This window comes from Mesoplodon bidens (assembly GCF_964165515.1).
Source record: "Mesoplodon bidens genome assembly, chromosome: 10".
Classification (NCBI taxonomy): domain Eukaryota; kingdom Metazoa; phylum Chordata; class Mammalia; order Artiodactyla; family Ziphiidae; genus Mesoplodon; species Mesoplodon bidens.
In genome coordinates this window covers 34,916,460-34,934,967 of record NC_138172.1, presented here as the reverse complement: position 1 = coordinate 34,934,967, position 18,508 = coordinate 34,916,460, and the positions used below count along the sequence as shown (strand labels likewise).

The following is an 18,508-nucleotide window of genomic DNA, read 5'->3' as shown; positions in this document are numbered from 1 at the left end:
TGACCACGGTTCCAAGGGCCTGTGTCACACCAGAGGGCATCCACATTGGCATCGATGGTCCAAGTCTTTATAGCAGTTTAGCCAACTGGGAGCGTCATGAGTTTCATTCTTAACCCCATAACTCATTCTCTGGTCACTTTGGGGTGGTCCCTTCACCCCTCTAAGACTGTTTCTCATCTGTGTGATGAGGATGTGATAGCTCCCTAGGGGCTTATTGTAGAGCTTAAATGGGCAAAAACATTTGTAAAGTGTTGGCACAAAGAAGGGCCTTGATTGTGTTCATTTCCATTTTCTGTGTCTTCCTTGGACTCTTAATTTGCTCAAAATAATTTAGCTCCTTTAGAATGTTAAAGGGAATTTAAAACCCACTGAAGTCCAAATGTATTTTATGAATTTAGTGAAACTGCATAGACTTGCTGAGATTCAACTGCTTTGATTCACAAAGTGGACATTTTATATGGTTGAACTTACTACTTCTCTGTGTGTCTATTTTACAGTACAAGAAGGGGCTGGGTATTTGGAGAAAGGCAAACATAGAGTGTCAGTGTGTTGTCCATTTTGTTTGGTCCTGTAAGAGCATCGGAAAATTACAAGAGTCCAGACTGCAGGGCATGGCCGATGAGGAGGGAGCATATGTGAGCAAAGCATGATGAATGTCAAAAGCAAGCCTGGTATCAAATGAATTGCATAGACAGTTGAGAGAATTTAAGTTTTTGGTCTTAGTTTACTTTTATGTAAAATGGATTTAGTCCTTCATTAGTTCTGTCTTTTCTTCATTAAAAAAAAATCCTCCAATCTTTTACCACTAGCATGTGTTCATATATCTGCTTACTTGATTGTCATTTTGAAATAAAGTTATAATTAAAGGTTGACAGAGCAGAAAGAGAGTTGAAGCGGAGAGAATAAAGTATATGAATAACTTTCCAAAAATTCAAACCTTCTATGTAATTTCAGTTCATAACCTGGGCATTAAAAAAGGGAGAACCAGCTTATCCTTTAAGCTGGCTTCTCATCCTTGGAAATTTTAAAATGGTAAGTCTAGTTCCAGAGGGTGAAAATGTCATTCCTTGAATGCAAAAGGAACATATATAAAGTAGAAGGAAAAATAACAAAAAATGAGTTGAAGGCACACACACTTCATTCAGAACCAGCCCCTTGGTTTACTCAGCTCCCCATGGACTTAAAAGCTCATATATATACAGGATCCTGCCCCCAGGGTTGGTCCCCTTGCTGCACAGTGTCTTAAGTTGAAGCAGTCATTTTCTTGAAAGTACTGGGCAGAGTTGAGAGTGCTGGCTTCAGGATCTTATTTCTGTTGCTGGAGGAGGGCCTTTTCTGAGCACTCTGAAGCAAGGGACTTGCATAAAATGTTTGGGGACCAAGATCATGGGAAGAGTCTTATTTTTCATCATTAATTCTTGATTTCATTTGAAATCAGCTTCACACATATGTATAAGCAGTTAACTTTACCTTAGAGGAGTAAAAGCCAGCTTGGTCTGATATCCCCGGGTTCTTCAAAAGTCAGGAGGGACCCAGGCCATTTTCATTTTTCAATGCTCCCAGTCTGTTATGAAATGAAGAAATGACAAAACATAGTTGAAAATTGTGTTCTATTTTAAATATTTACATTTAACACATTACTGTTTGTTTGTTTTAACAAAGAGTGCTTATACAGTGTAACTGAGCTCTCCCCAAGAAGTAAAGGATACAGTAAAGAAAAATTATAATGCACTATAGGCTGCATGGTCCAGGAAAGAGATGCAACTTAAAAGAACTTCTCCTTCCAGTGCTATGGTTCTCCGTGACTGTACGTGTGATCTTTTTAGGAGATTAGTGTAGAAAGTCTAAGTTTAAGGCTCTTTGAATTGGAGTCCTGGGCCCAATGGCTTTCTGGTCCCTGGGAAGTATCCCAAAGCTACCCTGAACTGAGTCTGCAGGGAGCTTCCCATGGCAGTTCTTATTACTGCTTTTTGCTTATTACTGCTCACATACTGTGAGCATGTTTTCATCTTAAAACCCTTCACTCTGCATTCCCTTCCTGCTATGCCCTAAACCTCTCCCTCCCTCCCTCCTCCCTTTCTTTCCTTCCAATCTAGATATAGTAATCTAATCTACCTTTTTCAACACTGCTACCAGATTAATTGAAAGATGACTTAAATTTCAGAACTGATTATTTTGCTTTTATGCCCAATTAGACCTCTTCAGCTCCTTACCCCCACTGCAGTGCACAGAGCATAGTATTCCTTGGCCTTGCTCATTTGGACCCTACTTGCCTGCCTCTTTGCACCCTTCTCCCCACACCACTGACCTTCCCCATTCCAAACTACCTACAGCTTTGCAGACACGTGAGGCGTCTTCCTTGGAGCCTTTGCTGCTCCTTCTCCCATCATTTCTCTTGGCCGCTTGGCTGACTTCCACTCATCCTTTAACTTAGACTTATTGTCACATCATTTATGAAACCTTCCCCACATGTAACTCTGCCAGGGAACGGTGCCACATTCCCTGGCAGAATTATCTGCTCCCTGCTTTGTAACACCTTAAACCTCTCTGCTTTTGGTTTCACCGTGTGTAAAGTTGGGATACTATATGTGCTTTCCTTTATAGGATGGTTGTGAGGATTAACTGGATTAATTGATTAAAACACTTAGAACAGTTTGGCACTGGGATAGGAAATGTGAAACTAAATAATTTGCTGTTATCACCCTGTGGGACCTCCTGTAATAGCCCACGCTACACTGTCTAATTACTTGCTTCTCCTCCCAGCTGAACTATGAACGTGTTGGTCATCTTCATGGTCCAAGCCTCTAGCATGATTCTGCTCATACACTTAATTATCATCAGCATTGTCTTGTCATCATCATCAACAATAATAAGAGCTAACATTAATGGATATTCACTGTATACCAAGAACTTTTGCCCAGAATACTCTCATGAAGTAGCTGGAACCAGGATTCAAAGTCAGATTATCTGATCCCAGAGCCTGCTCTTGGACCAACATGATATGTTCTCTTCCAAACTGAAGTTGCCTGGTAAACATCTGGATGGATGGATACAAGGAGAGAATAGCAACGTAATTGAAATAGCTTTTCCCCTGCATCATATTTACATAAAAATCCATCTTGAGTAGGTAAAAATCTGACTAGACATGGAAATTGTTATGTATCTATTTTCTTTTCTTCTTCTTTTTTAAATTTATTTATTTTAGTTATTTATTTTTGGCTGCATTGGGTCTTCGTTGCTGCGTGCAGGCTTTCTCTAGTTATGGCGGTGGGGGGCTACTCTTCGTGTTGGTGTGCGGGCTTCTCATTGCAGTGGCTTCTTTTGTTGAAGAGCGCAGGCTCTAAGTGTGCGGGCTTCAGTAGTTGTGGCATGCAGGCTCAGTAGTTGTGGCTTGTGGGCTCCAGAGCGCAGGCTCAGTAGTTGTGGTGCATGGGCGTAGTTGCTCTGCAGCACGTGGGATCTTTCCGGACCGGGGATCAAACCTGTGTCGCCTGCATTGGCAGGTGGATTCTTAACCACTGTGCCACCAGGGAAGCCCTATCTCTCTATTTTCAAGGAGAAAGAGAATTTTCCTTTGCTGGCTATGGTTGGGGCCCAGGGGCTGGGAGCTGCCACACTCGCTGTCCAGTTCCATGTCTCACAGGTACCATCCATCAAAAGAGCTTGCTTTGGCAAACAGCTTAATTTCTGTATTTGTGCCATTCTGAGGACGTCGGTCAAACCTTTGATAAAGGCACTTGCCTCATTCCATTTTCAGCCTGACTGATCACAGATTTTGCTGCTGAAGCTAAAAAAGAGAGTGGTGGATTCTGAAAGCCAGTCCTTAAGGAGCAGGTGCACAGCCTTGTGTTTGAGAACACAAGGTTTGGAGTCCTTTCGTTGGCAGCAGAATTACTCTCACATAACCTCCATGTAACCGTGAACTTGAGGATTTGTTCCAAGTTCTCCCCACATGCGAGCCAACTGTGGGTGGCACAGACTCTGTGGTCTTTTCCTGTTCCAGTCAAGCTGTGTTGTGCCTGAAAATCTTGTCTCCTCCCCTGCCCCTTCATCATGATATCTTACATTTGTGTGGAATCCTTCAGGAAATGTTTTGTGTGTACATGCTCATAAAATTCACACATGGAGATACAGACTAAAGATCGGATAAGAAAACCAAGACTCAGAGAAGTAAAGATTTTCCCAGAGTCAAGTAGCTACTGAGTAGGAAGATCTGGATTCAATCCCTTGTTCCTGGGCTCTGAGACTGTTCTGATTCTACTGGGCCATATGTTTAAAAGACCAAAAGCTTCTTGAGAGCCAAGACTAAGTCATCTCCTCCTTAGCGTCCCACTCAGTTCTTGTTGCTGTTCTGATTACTGAATGGGTTCTCAACAAATACTTGTTAAACTAAATTGAACAGAATTGATGGAAACTTGTTGCTACAACCAGGATTGGAAACTCTCTGTAGGGTAGATATCCTCTCCAGTACTATCACCTTCTTAACTTGGCTGCACCTTATCTTTCTTCTCCTTTTTTAAAAATATTTATTTTGCTGTGCTGGGTCTTAGTTGTGGCATGTGGGATCTTTGTTGCAGCATGCGGGATCATTAGTTGCGACATGCGGAGTTGTTAGTTGCGGCATGCGGAGTCTTTAGTTGCGGTGTGTGGGATTTTTAATTGGTACATGTGGGATCTTTAGTTGGCATGCAAACTCTTAGTTGAGGCAGGCATATGTGATCTAGTTCCCTGACCAGAGATCGAACCCGGGCCCCCTGCATTGGGAGCGCAGAGTCTTAGCCACTGGACCACCAGGGAAGTCCCCTTATCTTTCTTTTTTTTTTTTTTTTAATTTTTTTTTTATTAGTTTCTGCTTTATAACAAAGTGAATCAGTCATACATATACATCTGTTCCTACATCCCTTCCCTCATGCATCTCCCTCCCTCCCACCCTCCCTATCCCACCCCTCCAGGCGGTCACACAGCACCGAGCTGATCTCCCTGTGCTATGCAGCTGCTTCTCACTATCTATCTACCTTACATTTGGTAGTGTATATATGTCCATGCCTCTCTTTCGCTTTGTCACAGCTTACCCTTCCCCCTCCCCATATCCACAAGTCCATTCTCAAGTAGGTCTGTGTCTTTATTCCCGTTTTACCCCTAGGTTCTTCATGACATTTTTTTTTTTAAATTCCGTATATATGTGTTAGCATACGGTATTTGTCTTTCTCTTTCTGACTTACTTCACTCTGTATGACAGACTCTAGGTCTATCCACCTCATTACAAATAGCTCAGTTTCGTTTCTTTTTATGGCTGAGTAATATTCCATTGTATATATGTGCCACATCTTCTTTATCCATTCATCCGATGATGGACACTTAGGTTGTTTCCATCTCCGGGCTATTGTGAATAGAGCTGCAATGAACATTTTGGTACATGTCTCTTTTGGAATTATGGTTTTCTCAGGGTATATGCCTAGTAGTGGGATTGCTGGGTCATATGGTAGTTCTATTTGTAGTTTTTTAAGGAACCTCCATACTGTTCTCCACAGTGGCTGTACCAATTCACATTCCCACCAGCAGTGCAAGAGTGTTCCCTTTTCTCCACACCCTCTCCAGCATTTATTGTTTCTACATTTCTTGATGATGGCCATTCTGACTGGTGTGAGATGATATCTCATTGTAGTTTTGATTTGCATTTCTCTAATGATTAATGATGTTGAGCATTCTTTCATGTGTTTGTTGGCAGTCTGTATATCTTCTTTGGAGAAATGCCTATTTAAGTCTTCTGCCCATTTTTGGATTGGGTTGTTTGTTTTTTTGCTATTGAGCTGCATGAGCTGTTTATAAATTTTGGAGATTAATCCTTTGTCAATTGCTTCATTTGCAAATATTTTCTCCCGTTCTGAGGGTTGTCTTTTGGTCTTGTTTATGGTTTCCTTTGCTGTGCAAAAGCTTTGAAGTTTCATTAGGTCCCATTTGTTTATCTTTGTTTTTATTTCCATTTCTCTAGGAGGTGGGTCCAAAAGGATCTTGCTGTGATTTATGTCATAGAGTGTTCTACCTATGTTTTCCTCTAAGAGTTTGATAGTTTCTGGCCTTACATTTAAGTCTTTAATCCATTTTGAGCTTATTTTTGTGTATGGTGTTAGGGAATGATCTAATCTCAAACTTTTACATGTCCCTCTCCAGTTTTCCCAGCACCACTTATTGAAGAGGCTGTCCTTTCTCCACTGTACATTCCTGCCTCCTTTATCAAAGATAAGTTGGCCATATGTGCGTGGGTTTATCTCTGGGCTTTCTATCCTGATCCACTGATCTATCTTTCTGTTTTTATGCCAGTACCACACTGTCTTGATTACTGTAGCTTTGTAGTATAGTCTGAAGTCAGGGAGCCTGATTCCTCCAGCTCCGTTTTTCGTTCTCAAGATTGCTTTGGCTATTCGGGGTCTTTTGTTTTTCCAAACAAATTTTGAAATTTTTTGTTCTAGTTCTGTGAAAAATGCCAGTGGTAGTTTGATAGGGATTGCATTGAATCTGTAGATTGCTTTGGGTAGTAGAGTCATTTTCACAATATTGATTCTTCCAATCCAGGAGCATGGTATATCTCTCCATCTATTTGTATCATCTTTAATTTCTTTCATCAGTGTCTTATAATTTTCTGCATACAGGTCTTTTGTCTCCTTAGGTAGGTTTATTCCTAGATATTTTATTCTTTTTGTTGCAGTGGTAAATGGGAGTGTTTTCTTGATTTCATTTTCAGATTTTTCATCATTAGTGTACAGGAATGCCAGAGATTTCTGTACATTAATTTTGTGTCCTGCTACTTTACCAAATTCATTGATTAGCTCTAGTAGTTTTCTGGTAGCATCTTTAGGATTCTCTATGTATAGTATCATGTCATCTGCAAACAGTGACAGCTTTACTTCTTCTTTTCCAATTTGGATTCCTTTTATTTCCTTTTCTTCTCTGATTGCTGTGGCTAAAACTTCCAAAACTATGTTGAATAAGAGTGGTGAGGGCCTCCCTGGTGGCGCAGTGGTTGAGAGTCCGCCTGCCGAGGCAGGGGATACGGGTTCGTGCCCCAGTCTGGGAGGATCCCATATGCCGCGGAGCGGCTGGGCCCGTGAGCCATGGCCGCTGGGCCTGCGCATCCGGAGCCTGTGCTCCGCAACGGGAGAGGCCACAAGAGTGAGAGGCCCGCATACCGCAAAAAAAAAAAAAAAAAAAAAAGAGTGGTGAGAGTGGGCAGCCTTGTCTTGTTCCTGATCTTAGTGGAAATAGTTTCAGTTTTTCACCATTGAGGACGATGTTGGCTGTGGGTTTGTCATATATGGCCTTTATTATGTTGAGGAAAGTTCCCTCTATGCCTACTTTCTGCAGGGTTTTTATCATAAATGGGTGTTGAATTTTGTCGAAAGCTTTCTCTGCATCTATTAAGATGATCATATGGTTTTTCTCCTTCAACTTGTTAATATGGTGTATCACATTGATTGATTTGCGTATATTGAAGAATCCTTGCATTCCTGGAATAAACCCTACTTGATCATGGTGTATGATCCTTTTAATGTGCTGTTGGATTCTGTTTGCTAGTATTTTGTTGAGGATTTTTGCATCTATGTTCATCAGTGATATTGGCCTGTAGTTTTCTTTCTTTGTGACATCCTTGCCTGGTTTTGGTATCAAGGTGATGGTGGCCTCGTAGAATGAGTTTGGGAGTGTTCCTTCCTCTGATATTGTTTGGAAGAGTTTGAGAAGGATGGGTGTTAGCTCTTCTCTAAATGTTTGATAGAATTCGCCTGTGAAGCCATCTGGTCCTGGGCTTTTGTTTGATGGAAGATTTTTAATCACAGTTTCAATTTCAGTGCTTATGATTGGTCTATTCATATTTTCTATTTCTTCCTGATTCAGTCTTGGCAGGTTGTGCATTTCTAAGAATTTGTCCATCTCTTCCAGGTTGTCCATTTTATGGGCATAGAGTTGCTTATAGTAATCTCTCATGATCTTCTGTATTTCTGCAGTGTCAGTTGTTACTTCTCCTTTTTCATTTCTAATTCTATTGATTTGAGTCTTCTCCCTTCTTTTCTTGATGAGTCTGGCTAATGGTTTATCAATTTTGTTTATCTTCTCAAAGAACCAGCTTTTAGTTTTATTGATCTTTGCTATCGTTTCCTTCATTTCTTTTTCATTTATTTCCGATCTGATTTTTATGATTTCTTTCCTTCTGCTAACTTTGGGATGTTTTTGTTCTTCTTTCTCTAATTGCTTTAGGTGCAAGGTTAGGTTGTTTATTCGAGATGTTTCCTGTTTCTTAAGGTGGGATTGTATTGCTATAAACTTCCCTCTTAGAACTGCTTTTGCTGCATCCCATAGGTTTTGGGTCGTCGTGTCTCCACTGTCATTTGTTTCTAAGTGTTTTTTAATTTCCTCTTTGATTTCTTCAGTGATCACTTCGTTATTAAGTAGTGTATTGTTTAGCCTCCATGTGTTTGTATTTTTTACAGCTCTTTTCCTGTAATTGATATCTAGTCTCATAGCATTGTGGTCGGAAAAGATACTTGATACAATTTCAATTTTCTTAAATTTACCAAGGCTTGATTTGTGACCGAAGATATGATCTATCCTGGAGAATGTTCCATGAGCACTTGAGAAAAATGTGTATTCTGTTGTTTTTGGATGGAATGTCCTATAAATATCAATTAAGTCCATCTTGTTTAATGTATCATTTAAAGCTTGTGTTTCCTTATTTATTTTCATTTTGGAAGATCTGTCCATTGGTGAAAGTGGGGTGTTAAAGTCCCCTACTATGATTGTGTTACTGTCGATTTCTCCTTTTATGGCTGTTAGTATTTGCCTTATGTATTGAGGTGCTCCTATGTTGGGTGCATAAATATTTACAATTGTTATATCTTCTTCTTGGATCGATCCCTTGATCATTATGTAGTGTCCTTCTTTGTCTCTTCTAGTAGTCTTTATTTTAAAGTCTATTTTGTCTGATATGAGAATTGCTACTCCAGCTTTCTTTTGGTTTCCATTTTCATGGATTATCTTTTTCCATCCCCTTACTTTCAATCTGTATGTGTCTCTAGGTCTGAAGTGGGTCTCTTGTAGACAGCATATATATGGGTCTTGTTTTTGTATCCATTCAGCCAATCTGTGTGTTTTGGTGGGAGCATTTAGTCCATTTACATTTAAGGTAATTATCGATATGTATGTTCCTATTCCCATTTTCTTAATTGTTTTGGGTTCGTTATTGTAGGTCTTTTCCTTCGTTGTGTTTCTTGCCTAGAGAAGTTCCTTTAGCATTTGTTGTAAAGCTGGTTTGGTGGTGCTGAACTCTCTCAGCTTTTGCTTGTCTGTAAACGTTTTAATTTCTCCATCAAATCTGAATGAGATCCTTGCTGGGTAGAGTAATCTTGGTTGCAGGTTTTTCTCTTTCATCACTTTAATTATGTCCTGCCACTCCCTTCTGGCTTGTAGAGTTTCTGCTGAGAGATCAGCTGTTATCCTGATGGGGATTCCCTTGTGTGTTATTTGTTGTTTTTGCCTTGCTGCTTTTAATATGATTTCTTTGTGTTTAATTTTTGACAGTTTGATTAATATGTGTCTTGGCGTATTTCTCCTTGGATTTATTCTGTATGGGACTCTCTGTGCCTCCTGGACTTGATTAACTATTTCCTTTCCCATATTAGGGAAGTTTTCAACTATAATCTCTTCAAATATTTTCTCAGTCCCTTTCTTTTTCTCTTCTTCTTCTGGAACCCCTATAATTCGAATGTTGGTGCGTTTAATGTTGTCCCAGAGGTCTCTGAGACTGTCCTCTGTTCTTTTCATTCTTTTTTCTTTATTTTGCTCTGCAGCAGTTATTTCCACTATTTTATCTTCCACCTCACTTATCCGTTCTTCTGCCTCAGTTATTCTGCTATTGATCCCATCTAGAGTATTTTTTATTTCATGTATTGTGTTTTTAATCGATGCTTGATTCATCTTTAGTTCTTCTAGGTCCTTGTTAACTGTTTCTTGCATTTTGTCTATTCTATTTCCAAGATTTTGGATCTGGGAAATAGAATCTTGGATCATCTTTACCATCATTATTTTGAATTCTTTTTCAGGTAGACTGCCTATTACCTCTTCATTTGTTAGGTCTGGTGGGTTTTTATCTTGCTCCTTCTCCTGCTGTGTGTTTTTCTGTCTTCTCATTTTGCTTATGTTACTGTGTTTGGGGTCTCCTTTTTGCAGGCTGCAGGTTCGTAGTTCCCGTTGTTTTTGGTGTCTGTCCCCAGTGGCTAAGGTTGGTTTAGTGGGTTGTGTAGGCTTCCTGGTGGAGGGGACTAGTGCCTGTGTTCTGGTGGATGAGGCTGGATCTTGTCTTTCTGGTGGGCAGGTCCACGTCTGGTGGTGTGTTTTGGGGTGTCTGCGGACTTTTTATGATTTTAGGCCGCCTCTTTGCTAATGGGTGGCGTTGTGTTCCTGTCTTGCTAGTTGTTTGGCATAGGGTGTCCAGCACTGTAGCTTGCTGGTCGTTGAGTGAAGCTGGGTGCTGGTGTTGAGATGGAGATCTCTGGAAGATTTTCGCCGTTTGATATTATGTGGAGCTGGGAGGTCTCTTGTGGACCAGTGTCCTGAAGTTGGCTCTCCCACCGCAGAGGCACAGCACTGACTCCTGGCTCCTCAATTTGGGATGATTTGTTGTCTATTCATGTATTCCACAGATGCAGGGTACATCAAGTTGATTGTGGAGCTTTAATCCGCTGCTTCTGAGGCTGCTGGGAGAGGTTTCCCTTTCTCTTCTTTGTTCTCACAGCTCCTGGGTCTCAGCTTTGGATTTGGCCCCGCCTCTGCGTGTAGGTCGCCAGAGGGCGTCTGTTCTTCGCTCAGACAGGACAGGGTTAAAGGAGCAGCCTCTTCGGGGACTCTGGCTCACTCAGGCCGGGCGGGAGGGAGGGGCACGGAGTGCGGGGCGAGCCTGCAGCGGTAGAGTTCGGCGTGACGTTGCACCAGCCCGAGGTGCGCCGTGCGTTCTCCCAGGGAAGCCGCCCCTGGATCCCAGGACCCCGGCAGTGGCGGGCTGCACAGGCTCCCGGAAGGGCGGTGTGGACAGTGACCTGCGCTCGCACACAGGCTTCTTGGCGGCGGCAGCAGCAGCCCCAGTGTCCCACGCCCGTCACTGGGCTCCGCGCTTTCAGTCGTGACTCGCGCCCGTCTGTGGAGCCCCTTTAAGCAGCGCTCTTAATCCCCTCCCCTCGCGCACCAGGAAACCAAGAGGGTGAAAAAGTCTCTTGCCTCTTCGGCAGCTCCAGAGTTTTCCTGGACTCCCTGCCGGCTAGCTGTGGCACATTAGCCCCCTTCAGGCTGAGTTCTCGCCGCCAGCCCCAGTCCTCTCCCTGCGCTCTGACCGAAGCCCGAGCCTCAGCTTCCAGCGCCGCCCGCCCTGGTGGGCGAGCAGACAAGCCTCTCAGGCTGGTGAGTGCTGCTCGGCACCGATCCTCTGTGCGGGAATCTCTCCGCTTTGCCCTACCCAGGTATGTGGGGAGTTTCTTGCCTTTTGGGAGGTCTGGGGTCTTCTGCCAGCGTTCAGTAGGTGTTCTGTAGGAGGTGTTCCACGTGTAGCTGTATTTCTGGTGTATCAGTGGGGAGGAAGGTGATCTCCGCGTGTTACTCTTCCGCCATCTTACCCGGAAGTCCCCTTATCTTTCTTATTTTAGGCAGATGTTTACATCTTCCTTAGCTAGTTGGACAGTACCTTCAGTGCTCTGCCATTGTGGGTTGCAGTCAAAACCTCTTGAGTCAGCTCTGGAAAGATGTAATTAAGGGCTGGAACAGAATTTCATTCACCACTTGTCAGAGCCCTCAGTGATAGGTGACTTCCATTGTGTAAAACAAATGTTCATCCTCAAACTGACATGTCATAGTTCTTTTCATCTCGAACTTGTCCTCTCAGGAAGTTAATGGGAGTACCATTGCCCACAAAGAAAAGTGTTCAGTTATCTTGGAACTGAAGTGTTCGGAGGGGACTTTACAGGGTTTATGGTTAAATAGCCTTGATTTTGGTAATTCAACTCTAAACCACTCCCAGGAGGACTATATAAGCAGAAGACCATGTTTTAAAATGCTGGATCATTTGGAAAAATTTACTTGGGCTGACAAATAAGGTTGTCTTTTCTTCCTGTCTCCTCCTCAGCTGCCTTGGCCCTTGGGTAGCCTTTTGAGCAAAGTTTGGCTGTTTCCATCTTCAATAGCTTTGCAAATGTTACATTTTGGCAAATGTAGCCTTAGATGTAGAATGAGATGACTTTGGTTTGGAAATTGGCCACTCATGTTGATAATAGCTATTAATTTAATCAGCCTCAAATTGATAACAGATATCTCCTGTGGAAACAAAGATAATTTTTTATTGATTGTGATCAAGTCTTCTGATGTAAACTCTAGGCTTATTTTGTCTGTAAAAGGCTGGTGTTGTCTTATGCAATCTGAAAGAGACAGGAAGAGGGAGGTAGAGGAAGGGAAGAAAACTCTCCCCACATACACAAGATGTGTTTGCTCTATTGTTCCATTACCTGTTTTCTCTGGAAACTTTATAGATTAGCTTTTATAATCCACTTTGAAATATTTGCTGTTTTTAAAGCAGAAGCAATCTTTGCAGCTTTCAAGCAGAAGGTCATTTTATACAAAATGTTCATTTGTGTGCAACAAAGCTTATTTCTTCTACAGGATCAAAGAAATAATGAAGGCTCCTTAAAAGTTGTTTTTCTCTAAAGAAATGATCATCTTGATAGTTGGTGATTTATATGTGCCTTTCCTGTTGGAACTGAAAAGCGAAAGCATTTGTATCAGTAAGGATTACTGAATATTATTAAGCTCTCAGATATTACTGTAACTGCAGTTTCAGCGTTTCAGAGTGTAGGGAAAGATGTCTTGGATTTCTTCTTGTCTAGTTGATGTCTATCTCTCCAGGTTATTCCTTTGCCCTGGTATTGCCTGATGGTCATGCAGCCATTGATGTGGTCTCTGTGTAGGTCTCTGAGATACAGCTGTTTCTAGAACAAAGTCCTGGAAGTTTTCTTGCCTCCAAAACTTTCTTTACAATGCTTTCTTGGGCTGGAACACTGTTTTAGCAATGTCCCGTTTTCCTTTAGGGCTCAGCTTAAATGTGCCTTTTTCTGGGAACTTTGTTTACAATGTTTTCTTGGGCTGGAACACTGTTTTAGCAATGTCCTGTTTTCCTTTAGGGCTCAGCTTAAATGTGCCTTTTTCTGGGAAGCTTCGTGGCCTATTTTTACCATAATTTATCACTTAGCCTTTTATATTGAAATAGCTATTTTCCTGTGCATGTCCTCCATCCTTCTTTAGACCACCTCATGATGTGCGGTGGCTCATTGGTGATACAAGTCCTTCAATTACTCTAGCTACAAAAGCATCAAAGATTAATCTACACTGTTACAGAGTGATAAAAACTCTATCCGGATTACAGAAGGGAAGGGATTAAAACACCAGATGGAATGAAAATGTAAATTTAAATATCTTACATTTTTCCCCCAGTGTAATGATTCTTAAATTGTTGGTTTCTGACTGTTCATACAAGAAAGGAGTGTTTGAAATTAGTCCTGGAACAATTCTCATTTTGTCCATATTTCTGGACATCTTTTGATGCACTGATGGCATTTAATGAGAGAAGAGATTTTTCATTTTTATTTCTAGGATCAGTTGAGTTTGAAATCTGTGACTGTAGAGAGGACCTAGTTTTCCTCTGTCCTTACCTCTTCAGATGGTCAGCATGTCAGGTTCAAGTCCTGCCCTGTAACATGGTGCTAGGATAGTATTCATCCAATATACACACTGATTGGCAAAAGGTATAACTCTTACTCCATCAAACTCTAGTCATTACAACAAAAGCCACTAACCCTTGTGTAAGGAAAAGATGAACCATGCCACACTGGGTGTGTTTGTGACAGTAATTAATACTTCTACTTGCTCGCTCCATTTGGCTGCTTTTCTACATGTTTAGCTCTTACTGATTTGAAGGAAGACTCACGTGATCTCTCATTCTGGTATTAATGACAATTTGATAACTAGCTCTAATTTAATCATTGATGCAGCCCAAATCCATGTTAATGATTACACATTTTCCTTAGAATCCCTTCAATTGAATTTAAGCATTATTTGAGAAAGAGTACTCTTTTGAGTAAAAAATGGCAATAAAAGCCTGGTATGAGTATTAAATGTGTTCCTGCAAAACATAAAATGAAAATCACTGAACATATTAAGTGCTTTGAAATCTTTGTTAAATTCCAGCATCCCATGATCACAGAATTTACAAGCAAAAGCTTTTTAGCTTTAACATGAGAAATAAAAATAACTTTTTTCTTTGCTTTTCATATGGTTTTTATATTTCTGTTTTTTTTTTTTAGTTTTTTATTTATTTTATTTTATTTTTTATTTTTGGCTGTGTTGGGTCTCCGTTGCTGTGCCTTCTGTATTGTTGCATGGATGTACGTGGGGTCATTGTAACAAGAAATAAGATGTGATTTTTTTTTTTTTTTTTTTTTTGCGGTACGCGGCCTCTCACTGTTGTGGCCTTTCCCGTTGTGGAGCACAGGCTCCGGACGTGCAGGCTCAGCGGCCATGGCTCACGGGCCTAGCCGCTCCGTGGCATGTGGAACCTTCCTGGACCGGGGCACGAACCCATGTCCCCTGCATCGGCAGGCGGACTCTCAACCTCTGCGCCACCAGGGAAACCCTAAGATGTGATTTTAAATGAAATGTTTTAATATCCCCACTATTACCCACAGCTATAAAATACTATCCATGGTCCGTGGCTTCTAGCATTTCTTATATATAAAGATAGCTTTTGTTTGTATTTATTCCACTAAAAAGGAAGAGTTATTTAGAAATCTTAAAAGTCAATGTAATGTGTATCAATTGATGAATTACAACTTTTTAGCTTGTAGGTGCTTTGTTCCAAGGCCAGGATGTATATTCTGCTATATTGTTATCATTTTTACTGAGTAAGGAAATGTTTGGTCATTAAGGGGGAAGGAATATCTGTGGACAAAACTGCTGCTTTCCCTGACCTCAAAGCTCAGTTTTGAATATTAGTCTTCAAAGCCATTTTTACTTCCAGTGTTCAGTCTTAATTAAAAGCCACATTCACAGTTCTGTAATCCAATCTGCAGATCCAAAAGGGGAATTCATACAAGAGAAAATTAACTTACTATTATTAAAAGAACACTGCCTCTCTAATGGATATAATAGAGTAACAGTTCTCCTCAGGCTCATTGGCAGTTCCTTATATAATAACTAAAATATTAGCACATTTAAATTGATTTTTCATGCCTGCAAATAATGATCAAACTTATTTTAAAAACATACTTAATTTGACTGAGATGATAAGGATATTTGCTCAGAAAGAGACATTCTGGGCTGTTATTTTCTACTGGCAAGCATCAGAGCTGGAAGTTGAGTGGTTTTGATTTTGTTAATGATGATTCAATTTATTTTTATTTTATTAACAATAGGAACTCTGTCCCCAGGACTACTCTGTTTTAGGTAAATTTATAGCACATGATTTCCTTATTAAATAACATTTCTTTTAATTCATTTATCTTTATAAGAGTGTTTCAAGAAGATCGACTATGTTTTGTTCTTTCCAAAAGGTACCTAGTTCTTGATGTTCTGTTTGTCATAATTGTGCATAGCAGCTGAGCCTGTTCTTGGTGTGTGTGTGGGGGGGTTCCCCCTGAATTCTCCCATAAAATGTAGGCCTGTCTCCTGCTGGAATCAAGAGAGCAGATTGGAATAACCCCATGGCAAGAAGGGTATGTCCTTTCAAAGAGTCCTGTTCCAAAGTACTTCTGTGCTTCACATGAGGCAGTATTATGTGTGGCTGCCAGTTGACTGTCTTTTTATGAATCATATCTCCTAAAGCTCTGTAGTGAGCATGATGGGAAAATATCTTTATGGAAACAAATATGGAGGTAAATTAAGTTAAAAAAAGGCATGTAGCAAATTTAACTAGAAAATGAACGTAAAAACTGGCCAGCAGGATTAAAATTCTCGTGGGCTCACAGCTCCACACAAAGAACAGTGTTCTGGCTGATGTCAGTGGTTTGTACAATATTACAGAATTGTTTCCAATGTGTTATCTTCTTGTGCCCCATGGCTTGTATTGCAGTATTTGTAGTTGAAATACATTTCATGTTATAGTACACACAAATTTGTTATTGGCATGTATGTGTGATATACATATACCTACATATAAATGTAAATAAAACGTTATATATGAAATAAATTTCATGCTATGTTCTTTCATGATAACTTCAAATTGCTTATTATTTGTCTTGTTCTCTTATTTGTTGGTCCTATACAGCTTTCCTTTTCTTTTTTTTTTTTTTTGCATTTCCAATTTTTCACTTTTTTCTATATTATCTGTCTTGATAATTGAGAAATTTTATTTTGTTCTTATCTTTCAGTCATTTGTCCATTTCATCGACATTTCTTCTCTGTTCTCAGAGTGCTTAGACACCATGAGAAAACAACTTCTATAAGTTTAAGTAAATACAGTCAGAATGAATGGGTTTTTGTGATATGTAAGTGTTCAGAGATGCATAATATTTGTTATACACACTCTGTAAAGCTCAATATGGAAATGTAATTTAGAATGTATATGCATGATACATGCATATACATTCTAAATCTGTTACAATGATTAAGAAAATAAGCTCTCACATAGTTTTCTTAAATCACTGTCAGTCATTTATTTTTCAGGGTCCACATTGATACATATGCAAATTGTGTCAAGTAATCACAGGACACTAACAAGCTTCATTGACTAGGATGGTTCCAAGAAGACCACAACCCATTGAAAGTTTGGGGCCAGTGTGTCCAGTCTACACAGATAGTGTCTCTCTTTTGCTTTTTCTCTGTTTTCTGTCCTTTGTTTTATGCCTCTCTTCTATAAAGTATTTTATGTCTTATAGTGGAAATGCATATATATATATATATATATATATATATATACACATACAGATTTTAAAGAGATAAATGAGATTTAGGAAACGTTGGAAGGTTGGTGGTGCTCATAAATCAAGGGGGTCTGGGGTGAGTGCTATTTGTAGTCAATGGCTCTCAAACTTCAGCAGCTTCTGAATCACCCAGAGAGCTTGTTAAAACAGGTTGCTTGGCTCAGCCCCAGAGCTTCTGATTCTGTAGGACTGGGATGGGGCTTGAAAATGTGAGTTTCTAACAGGTTCTCAGGTGAAACTGATGCTGTTGGTGGGGGACTGCACTTTGAGAACCACTGATCTGGGATCGCCTTTTCATGTGTTTGGGATGAGGAAACTGAGAATCAGAGAGAGGAAGGGCCTGCCCAAATTTTGCAATGGTAGGGAGTTGCATCTTCACTAGAATTAGAACTGGATCTTCTGGCTCTGGCCCTGTAATGTTCTCCTGGGGTCTGTTCTTTGATTGACCAGAGAAGGCGAAGCCGCTTCCTGACTATCTGAAGAGAATGTGAGAAACCAGATTGGCCACCTCTCCCAGATTCCAATCTATGGGGAACGCTGGTGGAGAGAGAGGGCTTTAGTGCTCGTACTGGTGCCTAACTTACCCAAATAAATTTCACTCTCTTTATTTCCATGTCCAATTTAATATTATAATTATTCATGGAACATTTGTCTGTTGATTTGTGATCATTTAGAAATTAATACTGATGTCATCATTTTTGAAACAGGGCTGTTAAACTCAGTTCTATAATATGTCAAGAAAAAGCAAGCTAAAGACAGCATAGGCTACAAGAATAACTGTGGAAAAAATATAAATGGTTGAATTTTTTACTTGAATCTAAGGTTTTGCTTTTAGTTCAATAAAATTTCAGTGAAATATTATTTCATTAAACGAGTTTTCTGCAATATCCTGTAGCATACATTTTCATGGTGGGAAATAACTTATTGTTGGAAAGTTCAAATTAAAGAATAAATGATTTGATAGTTGACTCATTGATGTTAAATGGAATTTTATGAAATTATTTTCATAATAATATGAATTGGTTGAATTTACTTATCTAAGAAGAATAACAAGAGTTGTGTACTTACAGGTGTTGCATATTGATTTAATTTTAGTGATTTTCTTATTGGGATGCAGATTGTCAAAGTGGCATTGAGGTACCATTAAATTCAAATAACTGTCATCTGATAATTATGTACCAGAGCTGGGTGCAGAAAGAATTGACCTTAAATAATTGAGGGAATTAAGTACTACTTCTAAACCATTGAGGAAGAAAGCCCACTTAGAGTTAGACTCGATTCAATTCAATACATCTTGACTAAGGGCCTTCTATGCTTAAGGAATGCACTTTTCTAGGTAGCTTTTGGAGTCCATATCTGGCCTCAAGGGCCAGTGTCTTTGAATTTTTACGAAAGTGGATGCAGAACATACGTGTATTTATATACACATATGATTGGATGATGAAAGCAAAAACTAGATTTTGACACTGATGTTATTTTCAGTTTCATGGAAGCAAAGGCACCAGGTC

At 40.1% G+C, this 18,508-nt stretch overlaps 1 protein-coding gene across 1 annotated transcript in view; it reads left to right on the top strand.

The window, feature by feature from the left end:
• CACNA2D3 (calcium voltage-gated channel auxiliary subunit alpha2delta 3) overlaps positions 1–18,508 on the top strand; it is a gene marked incomplete at both ends in the record, with an annotated part of 788,351 nt that overhangs the window by 213,184 nt on the left and 556,659 nt on the right. The window lies entirely within an intron of this gene.